Source organism: Carcharhinus amblyrhynchos, chromosome 3 (genome assembly GCF_965287045.1).
Source record: "Carcharhinus amblyrhynchos chromosome 3, sCarAmb.v2.hapA, whole genome shotgun sequence".
NCBI lineage: Eukaryota > Metazoa > Chordata > Chondrichthyes > Carcharhiniformes > Carcharhinidae > Carcharhinus > Carcharhinus amblyrhynchos.
Window position 1 is genome coordinate 98,414,709 of NC_137326.1, and position 14,225 is coordinate 98,428,933.

The window sequence follows — 14,225 nt, forward strand, 5'->3', positions numbered from 1 at the left end:
GAGATTATTGGACATACGGAGATGAAGTGATTTCCCAGGATGGGATCTAGTACAAAGTAACTAGATCATCATTCCTAAGGAGATGAGAGAAGATATACGAAAGTGCATGTATTCAAGCCAGCAAGGAATCGAGTTTAGTCTGAGGAAGGTAAGAGAGGTGCTATACGGGCCAACCATGTGCAATGAGGTTAAGAACCATAGCAGCTAGTGCAGTGCTTGTAATGAACATCAAACTTAGCAAGTTAAAGAGCTGCCCATGACTAATGAAGTTTGGACTAGACCTCTTTAATCTCTTTAGAACAGAGTATCTTTGTCGCCGTTGACTACTATTCAGACGATTTGGGTGTTAGGAAAGTTGACTTCAATGACTACCAGTGACACTGTGGAAAGCCTGCATGCACACTTCAGTTGCCTCAGCATTCTTGACATTGTGGTGCGCTAAATGGCCCTCAGTCCCTTAGAGGATGAGAAGGGGGACTTAGTGGTAGGGGATGGGGAAATGGCTGAGGTCTTGAATAACTTTTTTGTTTCAGTCTTCACGGAGGAGGACGTGAATAATTTGCCGGATGTTAGAGATGGAAAGGTGGTAGGACAGGAGGGTCTCGATGACATTACTGTTACTAGAGAGGCGGTGCTCGACAGACTGGAGAGGCTGATTGTGGACAAGTCCCCAGGACCGGATGGAATGCATCCGAGGGTTCTGAAAGAAACGGCGGAGGTGATAGTGGATGCCTTGGTGGTTATTTTCCAGACGTCGCTGGATTCCGGGGAAGTGCCGGAAGATTGGAAAACGCCGTTGTTTAAGAAAGGTTCTAGGCAAAAGGCGGGGAATTATAGGCCTGTTAGTTTAACGTCTGTTGTAGGTAAAATGTTAGAATCCGTCATCAAGGAGGAAATAGCGAGGCATCTTGAGGGGAACTGCTTGATAGAGCAGACGCAGCACGGTTTCGTTAAAGGGAAGTCATGTCTGACAAATTTACTGGAGTTCTATGAGGATGTGTCTAGGGCGGTGGATAGAGGAGAGCCGGTGGATGTGGTCTTTCTGGATTTTCAGAAGGCATTTGACAAGGTACCTCACAAGAGGTTATTGCAGAAGGTAAGGGGGCATGGAGTTGGGGGTAGGGTGTTAGCGTGGATAGAGGACTGGTTGTCAAATAGGAGGCAGAGAGTGGGGGTCAATGGGTGCTATTCGGATTGGCGGATGGTGACTAGTGGAGTGCCCCAGGGGTCGGTGCTGGGGCCTCAGCTATTTACCATTTATATAGATGATCTGGAGGAGGGAACCGAGTGTAGGGTGTCGAAATTTGCTGATGACACCAAAATTGGTGGAAAGGCAAATTGTGCGGAGGGTGGGGAGAGTCTACAGAAGGATCTAGATAGGCTGGGCGAATGGGCCAGGAAATGGCAAATGGAATTTAATGTTGGCAAGTGCGAGGTGGTCCACTTTGGTAGGAATAATGGTAGGAAGGATTATTACTTACGTGGAGAAAAACTGCAGCAGGCGACGGTGCAGAGGGACCTCGGGGTCCTTGTGCATGAGTCACAAAAACCCAGCCTGCAGGTGCAGCAGGTGGTCAGGAAGGCGAATGGGATGCTGGCCTTCATCGCGAGGGGGATTGAATATAAAAGTAGGGAGGTCTTGCTGCGGCTGTATAGGGCATTGGTGAGGCCGCAGCTGGAGTACTGTGTGCAGTTTTGGGCGCTGTACTTACGCAAGGATAATTTGGCCTTGGAGGGAGTGCAGAGGAGGTTTACTAGGCTGATGCCGGAGTTGAAGGGGTTGAGCTATGAGGAGAGGCTGAATAAATTAGGCTTGTACTCGTTAGAGTTTAGAAGAATGAGGGGAGATCTCATTGAGACGTATAAGATGATGAATGGGATGGATAGGATAGAGGTGGAGAGACTCTTCCCGCTCAGAAAAGATAGTAGGACTAGGGGGCACAGCCTCAAGATAAAGGGGGGGCGGTTTAGAACAGAGTTGAGGAGGAACTTCTTCACTCAAAGGGTGGTGAATCTCTGGAATTCTCTGCCCGTTGAAGTGGTGGAGGCTACCTCGCTGAATATTTTTAAGACGCGGGTTGATGGGTTTTTGATAAGAGAGGGGATTAAGGGTTATGGGGAGAGGGCGGGAATGTGGAACTGAGCCAAGACAGATCAGCCATGATCTTATTGAATGGCGGGGCAGGCTCGAAGGGCTAGTTGGCCTACTCCTGCTCCTATTTCTTATGTTCTTATGTTATGTTCTTATGTTCACCAGTGAAGAGTTCAGGCATTCCATGAATGATTGGCAAATTCAGAACTACACACCATTGCCACATTATCTCTGGCCAAATTGAAGGTCTGAAGCAGTGGTAAAAATTGCCAAAGGAATCATCAAAAATTGAATAGATCCAGCACAGCAATGTACAAGCTGGCCTAAAAGTGGAGAAACACATCGACTGAAGGCATAGATAACAGTCCAATCACTAATATCATGTTAATTATGAATTATCATGTTAATATCATGAAATTACTCTTCCAATAAAATTATAAAAAAGCTATCAAAAATCTACTGAAGCCAGACATAGTAACAAGAATGAGTGACAAAACTTAATTGAAATGACAGAATACAAAATTTCACTTTGATAAAGTGGCCAACTCATTGCCAGAGTTAAGAGTCAGCGAGCTGGTCAGAGTGTAAACACTGAAGAACTCAACCCAATGGGGCAACTTGGCAACTGTGTAAAGCAGTTGTCGCCTCAATTGTACACAGGAAACGTGAACAGCCAGATATTTGGTTGCAACCCAGACACATTTGACCAAAGAAGCTGTTCCTTCACAGCAGACAACTGATGAGGAAGAGTTAGTTCACCAACTGAATGGAATGATCAGTAACTGGATACTTAGAAAATGGTGATAGGATTGGGCAAAGTCAACAGTGATTTATGAAAGGGAAATCATGTTTGACAAACTTGTTAGAGACTTTTTTTGAGTATGTAACTAGCAAAATGCATGGAGGGGAACCAGCCATTCCAGATGTCAACAATTCCCCCAACAAATCAACAGGTCAGCAGCAACACGCACCATGGCAATAACATACCATACAGAGGCAACGATGTCCCAGGACCCAGCAGATAACAAATGAACAGCTAACAGTGAGCAGCATGCATGCCATTGGAAGACCTGAAGGCTTTAAAGATTAACTAAGTTTGCTGCCAATGGTGTGTATGTGCTGTGAGTGTGTTACTCCATGGCATCATTGTGAACGACAGGCTGGGCAGTGACCAGGACCAAAGGTGGCATGGCCTAAATCATCCTAGCACTGTTTTAGTCATTGGTGTCCCTTTATCCATCCTCAACATGCCCTTAATGTCTCCATAGTGTTATCACAACTGTTCCAAGTCTTCTATGCAGAAAAATAACCTAAACTTAATGGTATGAATGTGTATGTGGATGAGCACTTGAAATGTCATGACATATAAGGCTATGGCCAAGTGCTGGAAAGTGGGATTGATGTAGATTTGGTGTAGTTTTGTCAGTACAGACTCAATGGGCTATAGGGCCTCTTTCGTACTGCATGACAGAATTCAACCAATTTGCAGAGGAAACAATAATGAGGAAGGAAGTTGTCTGAAGATGTTGATAACCCAGATACCTCTGTGGTGGTTTTCAAATGGGAGGAGTGCTCTGCACAAAATGCATCCTCTGCTCAGATGTGTAAAGTGGTTGCAGTGTTGGCAGTTTACTATCAGCTGCAGCAACTGGTGAAAAGACAAACAGAAATCCCACTGTACACCAGCTCCTTGATGGAACCATTAATACTACATTGTTCCACTGTATCTCTGAGGAGGATCGTGCAAGTGTATACTGATGTCACAGCGTATGTGACATCATTGACACACGTGCAGAGAGATACTGACAGGCTGCACTGGGCACAATGGAGCGACATCATTGGTTTCCCGTGCATGTGCAGAGTAGTACATATGGTGGCAATCTTGCTTGGCCATTTTATGTTGGCAGGAGACACAGTGTTAATGTGCGCAATGCATGTGTAGAGGCAGACTAGAATGAAGCTTTCTGTTCATTGTAATGACTTTTTAAATCAATCATATATGTGGGTGACTTGCTATTTGCAAATGATAGTTTTATGAAAAGGGAGATGTTTGGAGAAATGCCATTGTGTCCTGTTGTATGTTTTGTAATGTGGTATGCCATATTCCACATGGAACACAAATCACCCAACATCCAGAATTTCCATCTCATAATTACTTTTGTTTTACACTCTAAGTTAACCTGCCAGCTATTAATTGATACAACCATTGATAGAAATTGGCCAGAATATACTGCACCCCTTGTGAAGCTGCGGGGTGGGGTGTTCCAAGGTGAGGCAGGGTGTGGGTGGCATGTGATCAGGCGGGAAGTCTTTCCTTGTCCGATTTAGTGCGGGGTGAGGAAAACCTCCCAGCCTTAAGATCAACTGAGACCCTTAAATGGCAACTTAAGGATCACATCCAGTTATGTCCGGGGCCTGCTATGTGAGGTCTCTTCCATCTGGGCAGCCCATTTTCAATGTTGAGTTCTGCTGAAGGCAAGGGCTATCCTTGGATGAAGTCTCCAGCTATCCTAAGCACTAACCCTCCCCTTTCTCCCTCTCATTGGGGTTTCCTGCCTGGTCCCAGCAAGCTGGCCCCACTAGCTTTAATCCTGAGACTCCATTACTGATCCCTTGACTTGGCTCCACTGCAGTACGAGCTGTGGCCTCTGCTCCTGGTGGTGTTTCCAGTGCTGGAAAGACTCTGGCCTTTGGTTGTGTTCTAAGATTTCTGGGGGAAATTTCTCTCACAGGAGCCTAGAGCATGATGACAGGAGGGTAAGTGCCTGATCGGGATTTATTCTAATCATGCCTCCTGCAAATGGCCACAGTGAGGTTGCTACATTTTCCAATCGGTGGATGGCCCCCACCAGGACCATTAGATTCTGCCCATGATATGAAGCAGCACTTTTTCAAGTACAACTGTGTAAGTGCATGGTTCCTGTACACAGGTGCAGCCCGATATATTTGCAGGAAGGAAATGCTCGTGAATTTACCATTTATATCTATAGATAGTACGTTTCACACAGTTAGCTCGAGGAGTTGCTTCAAGGTAAAAAGTGCAAAGCTTTGGTGAGACTATAGCTGAAGTACTGTGAATAATTTTGGTCTCCATACCTCAGGAGGTATATATTTGTCTTAGAGGGGGAAATGTTTCACTAGATGGATTCCTTGAGATGGTTGTCTCAATCATAGAAACCCTACAGTGCAAAAGGAGACCATTCAGCTTATCAAGTCTGTGCTGACAGCAATCCCAGCTACACCCTATCCTCATATATTTATCCCACTAATCTATGCATCCTGGAACAGTAAGGGGCAATTTAGCATAGCCAATCAACCTAATCCACACATCTTGGGACTGTGGGAGGAAACCGGAGCACTTGAGGCTGGCCATATGAGGGGCGGAGACTGTGGCTGGCCCGAGGGATGTCAGGTAGGTCAGTGATCGGAGGGGAGGGAGTTGTGAAGGCTGATGATCGGTCAGGGTTAATATTGGAAGGCCATCGATCGGGAGGCTGGAATGTGCATGTGCTGATCCCCCCACTGACAGATTGGTGCATGCACAATAGCCTGCTCAGCACTATGCTCTCAGATGGGATGAGACCTTCCCATTTCTGGTGTAAATCTCTCTGAGGCACTCATGCACAGAATGCTGGAGATTCATTCAGGTAAGTATGTCCAAAAAGTGAGTGGGGAAAGCTCCCGTCTTCTCTCACATTGGGCACTTAGTGCTTTTTTGGGAAAAATCCAACTGTAGTCTTGCTCTGCTAGTCTTATTAATGCTACATCTAAACAGGTTACAGAGTAGGCACACTGCCCCTACTTATGGTGTTCCAATCTCGTAAGAGGGAGTCTAACACTTGACTGATGTCAGTGACACATTATCTTCTATGTCATACCTGAGCATATCCCATCATACCCTTATTTCTACACCTCCCCCGAGCTTACTGTCCAATCTGTAAGCACAGCCTTTACCTGTTGACATTAAACTTATAAAGCTCCTCTTTAGCAACTACAGATTCTATGCCGCTCCAGCTCATATTCTTCCCTTCTCCAACTCACAGCCCTGAGGGATTCAATCTCCCACAAAATTCTTAGGGAAGATATATTGGAGATGTGGGTTTTCTTCTGGATCTGGGAGGACATCATCATCATCAGCAGAACAGGATAACAGTTTAGCAGCAGAGTGTAGGTTTCAGGATTACTAAACTGCAAGGACAATGAGGGGGCTTGGGTTGGAATAGGTTAAATGAATGGGCAAAGATCTGGCAAATGGAGTAAAGAGTTGGAAAATGTGAAAGGGTCCATTTAGGCAGGAAAAATGAAAAAGATGCATATATCTAAATGGTGAGAGACTGTACAGCTCTGAGATACAGAAACACTTGGGTGTCCTCGTGCATGAATAGCAGCAGGTTAGTATGCAGGTACAACAAGCTATTAGGAAAGCTAATAGAATGTTAATGTTTATTGGGAAGGGAATTGAATCTGCAAGTAGGGAGGTTATGCTTCAGTTTTACAGAACATTAGTGAGACCACATCTGGAGTACTGTGTACAGGATTGGTAGGTTGTCTTCTGAGGAAAAGTTGGATAGGCTAAGTTTGTAACTACTGGAGTAAGAGGCGAATTGATTGAAACAGATAAGATCCTGAGAGGTCTTAGCAGCATGGATGTGGAGGGGGTGTTCCCTCCTGTGGGAGAATCTAGAACCAGGGGTTACTGTTTAAAAATAAAGGATTGCCCATTTAAAACAGAGGTGAGGACAACCTTTTTCTCTCCAGAGCTAGGTGTCAGAACAAAAGCCTCGGCAGAATCTTTAGCACTTCAAAAACTGCAAAATCCAGTACTGCAATCTTGTCCCATCTTAATCATCTGTGGGAAGTTCATCTCATTGCAGAAAACAGGACTAACTTGTTTCCCCAACTTCCGCTGTTTTTCTCATTGCCGAGAATGGAGCAACTTACACAGCGAGTCTTTGGAACTCTCTTCCTAAGAAGGTGGTGGAAGCAAAGTCTTTGAATATTTTCCAGACAGAGGTAGATAGTTTCTTGATAAGTAAAAGGATGAAAGGTTAATTGGGGTAGGTGGTAAAATGGACTTGAGATTGCAATCAGATCAGACATGATCTTGATGAATAGTGGAGCAGGCTCGAGGGGTTGAGTGGCCTTTTCCTGCTCCTAATTCATAGCTCATAGTTCAAATGAACTTTTCAACAAAAGTCTGATTTGAGGAGAAGACTGAAGAGCATCGGGCTTTGGAGACTCTGGGGCTAGAAGAGAAGAACTCAGGACACTCTGAGGAACTTGCTGTCCCTATGGGCGGCATGGTGGCACAGTGGTTAGCACTGCTGCTTCACAGCTCCAGGGACCTGCGTTCGATTCCCAGCTCGGGTCACTGTCTGTGTGGAGTTTGCACATTCTCCTTGTGTCTGTGTGGGTTTCCTCCAGGTGCTCCGGTTTCCTCCCACAGTCCAAAGATGTGCAGGTTAGGTTGATTGGTCATGCTAAAATTGCCCCTTAGTGTCCTGGGATGTGTAAGTTAGAGGGATTAGCTGGTATATGTATGGGGATAGAGCCTGGGTGGGATTGTGGTCGATGCAGACTCGATGGGCCAAAGGGCCTCTCTCTGAACTGTAGGGTTCTATGGTTCCTTGAAGCTCACAGAGGAAGAACCCTCATAGGATGAATGATCTGCAACTCCAATGACGAATGCCACAGCCAGATCTTTCACTGCTATAGTGAAGACTGAAAAGTCATTCCATTTCTGAGATTTGAATTAACTTGAAGGTGGAGAAAGGTACCAAATTTCTACATGTTTTTCTCAAGATAAATAGAAAAGCTGATTTCCCAATGATTTTTTTTAGGACTGTTTCTGTAGGCGTATTCTCTGTGTGAGATTGCTCTACACTGCACAATGGGAAGAACTGAGAAAGATGTGGAAACAAAATAGTCCCACTTTCTGCAATGGGACAAACTTCCTACAGACAATTAAGATGAGGGACAAGATTGCTATGCTGGATTCTGCAGCTTCAGAAGTGCTAAGAATTCTGCCAAGGGGTCTATGCTGTGGCTCTGGCAGGAAGACTTTGAGCTGGAACTAAAGTATGGGTGTCAATTAGCTTTCATCCCTGGGAGGTATCAGCTTGCTAGTAGTGTTATCATCTCTGGACTCTGACATGAACTCTGACAAGCCATTCCCTCTGAAAAACTCTTCATGGACAATAATAACTAGACTAGAAAATACACTGGTGGGTTCAGCGCAATAAAGATCTAAATGTTGCTTAGCCTTTAGAAATACAGCTGATTCCAAAGAGACAACATATTTTGTCACATGTATTAGTATACAGTGAAAAATATTGCACGCTATACAGACAAAGCATATCATTCATGGAGAAGGAAATGGGAGAGGGCAGAATGTAGTATTACAGTAATGGCTAGGATGTAGAGAAAGATCAACTTAATGTGAGGTAAGTCCATTTGAAAGTCTGACAGCAGCAGGGAAGAAGCTATCTTCAGTCATAGAATCATTGAAACCCTACAGTGCAGAAAGAGGCCATTTGGCCCATTGAGTCCACACTGACCACAATCCCACCCAGGCCCCACCCCATATCCCTACACATTTACCCACTAATCCCTCTAATCTATACATCTCAGGACACTAAGAGGCAATTTTAGCATGGCCAATCAATCTAACCCACACATCTTTGGACTGTGGGAGGAAACCGGAGCACCCAGAGGAAACCCATGCTTACACGGGGAGAATGTTCGGACTCCACACAGACATTGACCCAAGCCAGGAATCGAACCCAAGTCCCTGGAACTGTGAAACAACAGTGCTCACCACTTTGCTACCATGCTGCCCTGTTGGTCAGTTGGTATGTGACCTCAGACTTTTGTATCTTTTTCCCAATGAAAGAAGGTGGAAGAGAATATGTCTAGGTTGCGTGGGGTCTTTAATTATGCTGGCTGCTTTTCCAAAGAAGCGGGAAGTGTGGACAGACTCAATGGATGGGAGGCTGGTTTGCGTGATGGATTGGACTTTGTGCGTGAACCTTTGTTTTTTGCGGTCTTGAACAGAGCAGAAGCCAAACCAAGCTACGATACAACCAGAAAAAATGCTTTCTATGGTACATCTGTAAATGTTGGTGAGGGTCATAAGAACATAAGAAATAGGAGCAGGAGTAGGCCAACTAGCCCTTCGAGCCTGCCCCGCCATTCAATAACATCATGGCTGATCTGTCGTGGCTCAGTTCCACATTCCCGCCCTCTCCCCATAACCCTTAATCCCCTCTCTTATCAAAAACCCATCAACCCGCGAGTTAAAAATATTTAGCGAGGTAGCCTCCACCACTTCAACGGGCAGAGAATTCCAGAGATTCACCACCCTTTGAGTGAAGAAGTTCCTCCTCAACTCCGTTCTAAACCGCCCCCCCCCCCATTATCTTGAGGCTGTGCCCCCTAGTCCTACTATCCTTTCTGAGCAGGAAGAGTCTTTCCACCTCTATCCTATCCATCCCATTCATCATCTTATATGTCTCAATGAGATCTCCCTTCATTCTTCTAAACTCTAACGAGTACAAGCCTAATTTATTCAGCCTCTCCTCATAGCTCAATCCCCTCAACTCCGGCATCAGCCTAGTAAACCTCCTCTGCACTCCCTCCAAGGCCAAAATATCCTTGCGTAAGTACGGCGCCCAAAACTGCACACAGTACTCCAGCTGCGGCCTCACCAATGCCCTATACAGCCGCAGCAAGACCTCCCTACTTTTATATTCAATCCCCCTCGCGATGAACATTGTGGACATGCCAAATTTCCTTAGATTCTTGAGAAGGTAGAACTGCTGGTGGGTTTTTTTTTAACTATATTGTCAGCATGAAGAGACTAAGACAGGTTGTTGGTGATCTGGATACTTAGAAACTTGAAGCTCCCGACCATTTCCACTTTGTCTCCATGATGAATACAGTGCAATGTCCTCCACTGCGCTTCCTGAAGTCGATGACTATCTCCTTTATTTTGTTGACATTGAGGGAGAGATTATTGTCTTTGCATCAGTTCACCAGATTCTCTGTCTCATTCCTGTACTCTGCCTCATCATTGTTTGAGATCTGACCTACGGCGGTGATGTCATCAGCAAACTTGAAAATCGAATTGGTGCACCAATCGCCGTTGAGGACTGCAGCTTCAGCAGATGACTCAGTGCGGCAATGGCTCCCTCCTCATCCCTTGTTTCTGAGAAGAGCCAATATCAGGTCCAGCAGGTCTTCAATGGATGGTCACCATCTGCTGCCATGCCTTTTGCATCCTCCACTTCTGGCCTTACCTCCTGAAGAACTGAAAGGTTCATAACTTCGATCTATGTCCAAGATCTAGGTGGATGGTGCCCCTGTGAAAAAAGAAACTTGCTATTAAGTGCTTAAAATTCCTCAGCTTCTGAAGACTGAACATTCAGTGCTTCTAAATAAAAGATTGAAGATTGTTCCATGAAGGATAGTGAGTCATCAAAGTGGTCAGCATCTTCTAAGATTCTCTACGATCCCTAGAAGTATGCCAACATTGCCACCCAGTAAAGGTGCACAACGACTGAGAACATAGAAAGAATCAATGACATTTTCACTTACAGTGAAGAGGAGCATTAATCCTGCTTTTAATTGAAAGGTTTATGCTGCCTGGACCTTGTAATTTGATGTCTGATGGATGAAGGAGGTTTATTGGCTGAAATGTTCCATATATCTTTTTGTCTCCTTACTTAGTTTAGGTTTAATTTTGGAAAATTTATTTTCCAGGATGTGGCCGTTGCTGGCTAGGCAAACGTTTCTTCCCCATCCCTCGTTGCCCTTCAGAAGGTGGTGGTGAGCTGACTTCTTGAACCACTGCAGTCCTTGAAGTACAAGTTCACCGGCTATTAGGGAAGGAATTCCAGGATTTTGACCCACGAACGGCAGTATATTTCCAAGGCAAGATGGTAAGTGACTTGGGTGGGAACCTCTAAGTGGTGGTGTTCCCAGGCATCTGCAGCTCTTGTCTTTCTAGATGATAGTAATCCTGGGCTTGGAAGGTACTGCCTAAGAAACCTTGGTGAGTTCTTGCAGTGCATCTTGTAGATGGTACACAAGGCTGTGACTGTCCATCAGTGGCAGAGGGATTGAATGTTTGTGGAAGGGGTACCAATCAAATAGGCTGCTTTATCATGGATGGTGTTGAGCTTCTTGAGTGTTGTTGGAGTTGCACTCATGCAGGCAAGTGGAGAGTATTCACTTCAAGATGGTGGACAGGCTTTAGGGAATCAGGAGGTGACTTACTGTCTGTAGGATTCTTAACCTTTGACCTGCTCTTGTAGTCACATATTTATATGGCTATTCCAATTCAGCTTCTGGTCAATGGTAACCCCTGGGATGTTGCTAGTTGAGGAGTCGGTGATTATAATGCCATTGAAAGTCAAGGGGCAATGTTTAGATTCTCTCTTATTGGACATGATCATTACCTGGCATTTGTGTGGTGTGAATGTTAATTTCCAGTTATCAGCCCAAGCCTGGATATTGTCCACATCTTGCTGCATTTGGACATGAACTGCTTCAATATCTGAGGAGTCATGAAAGATGTTGAACATCGTACAGTCATCAGCAAATATTCCCACTTCTGACTATATGATGGAAGGAAGGTCATTGATGAAGCAGCTGAAGGTGGCTGGGCCTTGGACACACTTCTAATCTGTAAGAACGTATGTGCATGTGTTTTACCATTTCTCCTTGCCTTCTAGTCGTTAAAAAACATCACTTAAACTTTAACTCAAGTAAGCTTAATTGGTTTCTTTCAAAATATAATTATTGGGTCTGAGAAAAGATATCCATGAATAGGGATTCTTTTTCGATTAAATCTTGTTGCTACCAATGAAGGGGGTTGAATTAAGTCAAGGAGCTTGTTTCAACTTTCTCCATTTGGGTTTTGTTGTGCATCCCAGTCAGACATCGACAAATTTGACCTGGAACAATAACTTTAGGGGACCTCACCTGAGGGGTGGTCATAACACATGTCAGGCCAGCCATCAGGTAGAAGGTACTGTTAAAAGCAAAATACTGCAGATGCTGGAATCTGAAACAAAAGCAGAAAATGCTGGAAAATGTCAGCAAGTTTGACAGGATCTGTGGGGAGAGAATAGAGCCAATGTTTGGAGTCTAGAGGACCGTTTGTTAGAGTTGGCTCAGACAAGGTCCTGGTAAGATTGTTTGAGTTTGGGTGAACTTAACTAATATAAGCCAACCTTGCTGCAAAGTCTGTGCAGGAGCAGAGATTAAATGGTTGTTTTTGAATGGTGTGGCAGAACTCCACAGACAGAGAAACCCATTACAGCTGCTTACTATCCCTGCAGGATGTCAGAGGGAGATGAAAGCACTGCAGACTAGACTAGAGAAGAGTTCATCCAGTAAGAGCTCTTAAGAAAAGGCTACAAAAAAGTTTTTGTTTACTGCTTAATTTTTCTTTTGGAGTTCCATTTTGAACTAAAATCATTGCTTTGTTGGCAAACTTTAACTGAAGCATGGGAAAACAGGAACAGAGCTCAACTGTGCCACCATTGGAGTAAGTAACAGTTAAGGTGGCGGCAACTTAAAGTACTGCAACTCAGGAAGCAAAGTCAAGTTTCAAATGGCAGTAAAAAAAAGTTTAAGTAGCTGTCCCATTCTGGAAGGTCCTGGTTCTACAAAAGTTCTGCGAAAAGCCACAGGATGACCAGAAAATATTCAACACTCAATTGGAACGCAGAAAACTCTGTACATGAGTTTACTTTGTTCAGAGCTATGTTTTCTGAGCCTCAATACTTCCAAAGAAGCTAAACAAGCCTCTAAAATTAAAATTACACGAGGCAATGAAGGTTTCACAGACTGAACAGTCTGTCAGAAATCCAGATTTTAAAAAATGCAGATAAAATATGGTAAACCATTGAAGACTAATTGCAAATGAAGCTCAACTTACAAATAGACCATCTGGAATTTTAGGCAATAACTGATGGAGACTATTTATCAGTTTATAATTAGATGCAGAGGAAAAGGCCATGCTTACGACTTTATAGAGTTAGAGCTAGACAACAGAATATTCAAGATTGTGATAGCAATTGCACCAATGGATGCATTCCAAAACCACCTCTGAAGTAATGAGGCCATGCTACTGGGTGGACAGAGTCAACAGGTTATGTATAATCTGTCCCCCAGTTGCACAGTGGCGAACACAGGCAAGTCTAGTAAGCAATGCAAGCAGTGTGGTCTCATACATGCACCAAGAAATTGCTCACCACAGTGCGTGTAACGCATGATGGGGAACCAATGGTGTAGTGGTATTGCCTGGCTTACATGTGACTCCAGACCCATAGCAATTTGGTTGATTCTTAACTGCCCTCTGAAATGGCCATGCAAGCCTCTCTTTTTATGGACAGGCAATAAATGCTGGCCCAGCCAGTGATGCCCACATCCCACAAATGAATAAAAGAAAATGTGGCACCAGAGGACACTTGTTTCTGCCAATTCAGAAAGCAAAGGCTGGAACAAGTGGCTTGACGTCATGAGAAGCTTCACCCAGAGACCAGACAGATGCAGCGTCCAATCAAGCAGGAGAATATAATAAACATCATCCAAGTAAGATCCAGGAAACATTTAGCTAAGCTACATGGTGAGATAATGAGGATAACCAGACCATTGATGCACAAACTGAGCAGACATTCAGAATGATGAGCATCAAAGAATGTATTGGCATTGTTCACCAACAGAAGTCTTTGCCACCATTGAGTAAATATGCCTATTTAGATGCAGGGGCAGTACAAACTGTATGCAAAACTAGATAACAGTGCAGGTGAAAACACAATTCCACTTTACACCCAAAATATGTGAAGCACAGATGTGGCAACCAACCGCTACCAAATTCACCATGAATAATTTCTCAGGGATTCTGGCTGGAATTCTCCCATCCCACTTGCCACGGGAATTGTAGCTGGTGGGGAGAAAACCATGCAAAGGTCCACGGACCTCGGGCAGGATTCTCTGGTTTTGAGGCACGTGTAACCAGAGAATCCCACCCTCTTTCTCTGGAATCCATTACACTCAAGGCAATGATTAGGACCACAGACCTTCACTGGAAACCCCATGCTTACACTAGAAGAAGACCACCTTG